Genomic DNA, 7,313 nt, shown 5'->3' with positions numbered 1-7,313 from the left:
CTAATTCTCTTTGCAATATTATTTTATCGAGATAATTATATAGGTACTACACCTACACCTTGTATGACGACGATTAATATTCATGCGAGATTCCATAAATACACAATATATTGCAGGGGTTATTAATTAAGAAATAAGAAGGTTCAGTGAAACACATAGGTACCTATAGGTTTATTATTGTATAATTTAATGATATAAAAATTAAATTCCAATAATATTTTCGTATGAAGGTATATTATAATACTGTGAGTTACAAACAATAGTTCCCTACATACTTAATTAGCATTTTTTTTTTTTTTTTTAACGTTCAATGCATTTTTGTAACCTCTGATGCCATACCATAAAAGCAGCGTACAGCGTATAATATAACTATATTTTATAAACATTGCAACGGTTGTGATGAAAGTATTATGATTGTCTTGATTGAATTACCTCAAAAAAATATGTAATACATACCGCAGGTAAATCATCTAAAATAAATAATTACATCCGCGTAATATATGAAACCATTAGCGATTTTTAATACACTATCGAAGTTGATAATTTACCGATTTTATTGCTATCTTAAATTATGCTTATCCTAATTGTGTATATGTGCCGGCAGTTGGACTTAAGTTGACTATTTAATTTACTACTTACTTAACGCTGTGTTGTCACAGACACGGTTTTTGGAAGACGCAAATAGTATGCTGTCCACGGACCCGCCTAGACCAATCATCATGATTAGGGATAAAGCTTTCGTTTTTATGATCCACTATCTGCAAAAATATGAGTATAATATCCCCACGGACATTGATAATAATAATAATTATATTTTATAAAATTTGTACATTCAGCGCACTCGCCTACGTGTCGTATACTAGGCAGGTGCATTATATAATTAAAACAAAATAATTTTTTTTCTAACCTTAAAATTACAACAGCAGGCGGCTCATACTATATATGAGGTCGAGACATGCAAGGGTGTGGGTCTCGGTCCATCCTGGCCCCCGTGAGCATTATATGATTTATAAAAAATAGTTTTCGAAAGTATTTTAATCATAAAAGTATAAAACATAATAGTCTCTTTTAAAAACTATATTTAAGTGTGCTTATGACCTTTGCAGGTGATATATTTGGGCGTGCTGCGTTTTATAAGCCGTCAAAATAGCAATTATTACAATTTATTGGCTGAACGAAAAGAAATGAAAACTTAAGCGTTCATGAATATTTTAACCTAAAATAACATTCTGAATTCATAAAAAAAATATTTAAATTACTTTCTAGTGAATCTAAAATGTTATTTTTGTCTTAAGGTAATTGGATAGTGTTATATCATATAATAGTTTATATTAATTGTCGTCTTTTCATCAAAATTAATTGTGCATGTTTATATTGGTTATAACTTATAAAAATAATAATTGTAATTTATATAATGTGGGTTGAGTATATCTATTACTTACCTATAATAATGAACAAATGATACAAATGTAGAAATGTATACTACTATAGTACTATTATGCGAACATTGCGAACCTTTAGCCTAATAATTAGTGCAATTTCAAATATAGCCGCACGGCGTACACACACACACACACACATATATAATATTATTTTAATCAGCAATTGATAGCCATTATTTTTTAAACTATTAAAACTTTGTTTATGAAAAAACAATTATTTCCACTTTACATGTATTTAAATCAATAACTGTACAAGGTTTATACTAAAATTATTAAATTACTGTATAGTGTATACATTTACCTCACTAAATCATTATTACATACAATTAGCAGGATACCTAATTATAAAAAATTTAAAAAAATATATTCAACCATACAAAATAAATAGTGTTTAACAATGAACAAATAATTAAGTGAAATCATAATATTTTTGTGGAAATATTGTGGTATGTATTTGTTTTTACAGTTGATTTATTATTTCACGTTGACGAAATACGATTGACTTGAATGTTTAAATATGTACCTTTCTGCGTATTTGATAATAATATATATTTAAAGCATCTAGCTATTGAAAACATCACTATTGCAGTTTCATCAATCTCTGCAATATCACATCAAATATTATCTATATCCACCGGAAAGACGTATACAGCTGTATATTATTTTAAAAAGCGTTTCAAACAAAAAAATATCTAAATGACGGTTACGAATCTTAAAATAAAAGTAGTTATGTTCTTCAAAATCGAACGTCTATTTCGATATCGTTTTTAATAGGTACACAAATATATTTTTCTTGCAGTTAGACAAAATATGCATGATTTATGTATATATTTTCGTCATGATGTGTTTGATGTTTCAAATAAAAATGCAATAAGTATACGCAGCTAGAGATCAAACAATAATATTAATAATGTTCATTATTGAGCAATCGTGCGCAATATTCATATTATATAAATAATGAATGTACATATCCGTTATAGGTTTGAATGATTCTTAGAATGGATGATGGATAGACATTTTGTGAATATTTATTTATTTTTAATGTTTATTAATATATTTTACTCGTCGTAGGTAGAGTAAGTACATACTATGTATATTTATTACTTACAGACTACAGCTTACAATGAATTTCTGATTGGTTGAGCATAATAATGCTACTAATATTCCGATCGGAACGTATTTATTACAACAAAGTGTTTTCCTATATACGAACCAAATATATTAAGTAAACGTTGTTGTAAAAACATATTGTTTCTTGCTTCCATTCGAAGTTCAAAGTTACTAACTTCCAATATTTCAATCAATTATATTATGTTTATTATAAGGCTATAGAATTGTAAGTATTATTAATAGCCAGTATAATTTAACCAATTAAGTTTTTTTCTATCTATTTGATATAATTATGGTTTTGTTTCCCCAACCAAATGTTTATTTTTTTGCAAATTCGTATATAAAAGGGAAAATGTATGATAATTTATTTTCTCAATGGTTTAAAAACACACATAAAACAATGTTTGCATCAAAAATCATAATACATAATAACGTATTATATAATAATATAAAATAACGTATTTTAATGATTTTATAATATTACAGTTTAACACAAACAATGGTTAATTACATATCAAAACTGTACAAGTTCATATGAAAAAAAACAATTTTTGATAGCAAAACAACAATGCCGCATAAACCATTTCAGATGAAATAACATCCAAATCCTTATATTTCAAGTTGAGCTCTAAAAATTCTTTAAAGAAAAAAAAATCGATGAAAATCTCTGTTCATCGCTCTACTTTAAGGCTTACTATAGCTTCTAACACTAAACAGCATGAATGAATGAATTCCTTTAGGCAATATAGATGTTTGTTATTAAATCAAAGTTTGTAGAAAATGCACAATAATAAAGTTAAAAAAAAAATAAAACGTTATTGAATTATCTATTGTCGGAAAACATCTCGTTTACCTACCTACTGCAGCTGTACACATGTTTATAGTTTTATCAGTCGGTAGAAAACAGCAAAGTCGATGCTGTATCGTCCCTAATGAATTGAAACACGTATGTAACCAGAATTTTACTAGACCAGAAAATGATGAATACCACAACATAATAGGAACATAGCCCGTATAGACACTATTTGCACAAGTATATCAACTAACAAAAGCCATATTTCATACAAATTGTTCTACGAATATTATGTGTTTATGTTTAAGCATTAGACTTTGCCGAAGCCTGTGAGTAATATGTTCTTCACTATTTTGCCTTTCAATAGACACGCAGTTATAACAAATATATGTCAATAACTTTAAACCATTAATTAATTTTCCCGTACGCTCTCCACATTAGATTAAATTTAAAATGCCTTTTTTCCTCTCTCAGTCTCAATTTGTCATATATCATCTACAAATTACAATAATGCCACCGTTAATAAAATCTGCGTTTCATCTATTCTAATTGTTTTTCTTTGTTCAATTATTAATAATAGTATAATATTTGAGATATAATAATTTATGTTAATACCTATTTCATTAAACAATTAAAACGAACCATTCTTTTTTTAACTAATAAATTCAAATGTAAAAGCTGGTAGACATATTTTGTTAACTTTTATGCATGAACAAATTTTCTAGATTTCCATAGAAGAGCTAAGTATAGATTATATTGAATATTTACATCACTCAAATTAGGTAACTTTTAAGCAATTTAATTACTATATCTATTCATATTTTAGAATCTGAGTGGAGAAATGAATGTATTGATTTTAAAATGACGTGTGTGATTTCAAGTAAAAAAAAATGTTTTGATCTCCATTTTAATATTTTTTATAGTTACTATTTTTTAATTAAAAATTAAAATTTCCCAGTAATTTCGGGAAAAACAAAAATAAAAATAGGTACGGAAAAACTGAAAGTTTTACCCAAAATCAGTAATTATACTTACTAATTAGTTACCTATTTACAGACATTTTAAATTTTCTTTCAGTTTTTTTCGATTATCATCGAAATTGAACACAAGGTTTCTCATAAGTTTCTTTAGGTATGGCTATATAAAAACTTTAAAGATACAAAGGTATGACTTTTTTTATAAGCATTTAAAATTCAAATTTTGTTAAAATCATAAAAATGTGTGCAAGTTATTTAGTAGTTGAATTAGTATTTAGTACTCGATGACGAGGTACTCTCGACACCTATTATACAACAGAGCAATTATACACCTTCCCCTTTTTTATTTTAATGGTATTAAAATTAACAAGATATATATATTTTTAAACCTAATATGTGCCTAAAGCGAATTTTGATTAGAGCGTGTACAAAAGTCCCCTAACAATGTAGCTACATCGTCAGAAAATATATGCACTTATAATACAATTTATTGGTTTTGATTTAAAATAAACGTTGTTGCTTTGAGTGAGCGTGCAGACTACAAACTGCAAACATTTTGTTCAAACAAAATAAACAAAAAAAACACGAATCGTTTAAATGTTGAAACTCTTCAATTACATGATAAAAACTTTCTTAGAACTTGGAATACATCTTTATATGTCTAAAAGTTTTATAACGAGTTATAAAGTTATTGAGATTCTGGAATTTCTATAGGTAGGTACTATCAAAAACAAGTTATTCATAATTCATCGTACACAAACCTAAATCGCAAAACAAAATCAATCATTTCGTTTAAAGCTCTATTCATCAAAGCTGATGGCACCTTTTTCTACTCAACGATATTATAAAGATACAAGAGTATCCTAAATTTGTTTTGTTCGTATTTTAGTACTCCTTTCTGCAAACACCAGTACTTTGGAGTTAAGAGAGTTTTTGAAGAGTTTTGTGTCAATAAATTGTTTGGTTTCACTTAGTTCCTAAAAATCTATTTGTAGGAATGCAAATAAAGTATCTACCTGGTTGTGATTTTTATAAGTGCATGCCTACATTGGTATTATAATACACTAGAATTTTAACAAACAAATAAAAAGTCATTCAATTATTAAAATACTTTATTTATAATTTATTTCTAAATAACAAAAAACATATATTTATTTTATTTGACTGTTCCCAACTATTTTTGTTAATGATTCTAAAAAAAAATATACTCATTTTTAGGAAAAGAACACTGAATGGCATGGTTACCTATTCGTACATCATTGAACTGCAATTAATGCAGATAATGATCCTTAATGGTATTATTGACATTGTGCAGGTCAATGTTGTATTTTGTTTATGTACACAAGGCATAAAATACCTCTGAAGCGCTTTTGTAATTGGAAAGTTATCAGAGTTATCACAACTATGGGTTATCAATAATTTTATGTTGACATACATTTTTACACCTTTCAAATGCATTTTATCATTAACACGCAACACATCATAAATGTTATTTTTTCTCATATATTTTTACCTTCAATTTATCTTCGTCTTTCACACGAGAAAACGTTTTTACAATTTATTTATTTTCTATGTAGACATCGCGTAACTTTGCTCTCAGATAATTTGAATTTTATTAAATTTAAGCCACTTTTTTTTTTACGCTTATTTAAACAAATAAAATAATCTGTATGTTTTTCCGTTTTTTAAATTGAACTATATAATCATATAACTTAAACACTAATGCTCGCATTTTTTTTCTAGCTTAAGACATAACATGTAAATTAAGGACCTACAAACATTTTCATGTAACTGCAGATTTCTGAAATGTTTTTATTTTAGACTGATGTCTATAACATACCATCTGCAGTATTGTAAAATTCGAATGCATACCAATTCGTTCAGAGGATATATAAAAAAAATTTAAGAACCCACTTGATAAATTGTACGATTAACAAGTATAATATTATTAATAGTTATATATTGTATACGTACTAACAACCCTATATTTAGTACATTTAAAATTGATCGGATAATAGCTTCTTGCATACGTTTATGCGAATTCTGCTTTAGGCGCTTTAGAGAGCTTATAATATCAAGTACATATAAATGAGCCACTATACATATTTTTAAAATCCTAAGAGAAGATTTGAATGGTTGATGAACTTCATTAACACAGTCGGAGTTTTTTTTGTGATTAGGGAATAGTTTTGCTCGTATAAAAATAACCGGTATAAACATAAAAATCAAAAGACTTGGTTAAAACCATTTTCACGAAGTAAGACATTTCGGTGGGACGGTTGTTCCTGTGACACATTCGTCCCCCCCCTTCCCCCATATGTAGACGCCACTGCTTTGTGTTACCCTACCAATCATAATCAGTGCGATTTTTCGGCAATTCTTTTACAAAAGAGTCAAGTTGGTTTTCGTGTAAAGTATCGATCATGACACTAATAGTTTAGAGAGAAAATTATATATAATATGTATAGTCGGACTTAGAGATGTATCCTGAAACTCCCCCACTAATATCTGTCGCAGTGAACCAAAACCTTTTCGAACATCCAATTTGAAATCCATTTTGTTTCAACTAATCTAAAATAACATATTATGGCTCACAGAAAGTATATATATTCGCACATCGTAGCAGCATAGGCAATATTATATTGATTTAAACAGTGACGTAATTAGGAATTTGTTTCTGGGGATAGAATATCATTTTTAATTTCCCACAGAAAGCCTCGGAGTACTAAGCCCACACACGCCGACTTTAGTTTGCGGATCTCTATAAATACTTTAATTTTCGTCATTTATAGTTATACTCCATTTCTATCGTTAAAAAATTAATACTAGAATATCTCACTATACCACTCATTTTGTTACTAGGTTTTATTGAATACATTGTTAAATGCTAATAGTAAGTTCTTAACGAATTGAAGTAACACTAAAACGAAGCGTGTAGGTAGTGAATCCTGCAGATGTCATTAATATTTCTTTTAAGTTTTAAGTTTTATG

This window comes from Myzus persicae, unplaced genomic scaffold (assembly GCF_001856785.1).
Source record: "Myzus persicae strain clone G006 unplaced genomic scaffold, MPER_G0061.0, whole genome shotgun sequence".
Classification (NCBI taxonomy): domain Eukaryota; kingdom Metazoa; phylum Arthropoda; class Insecta; order Hemiptera; family Aphididae; genus Myzus; species Myzus persicae.
This window is presented reverse-complemented; position numbering follows the sequence as displayed.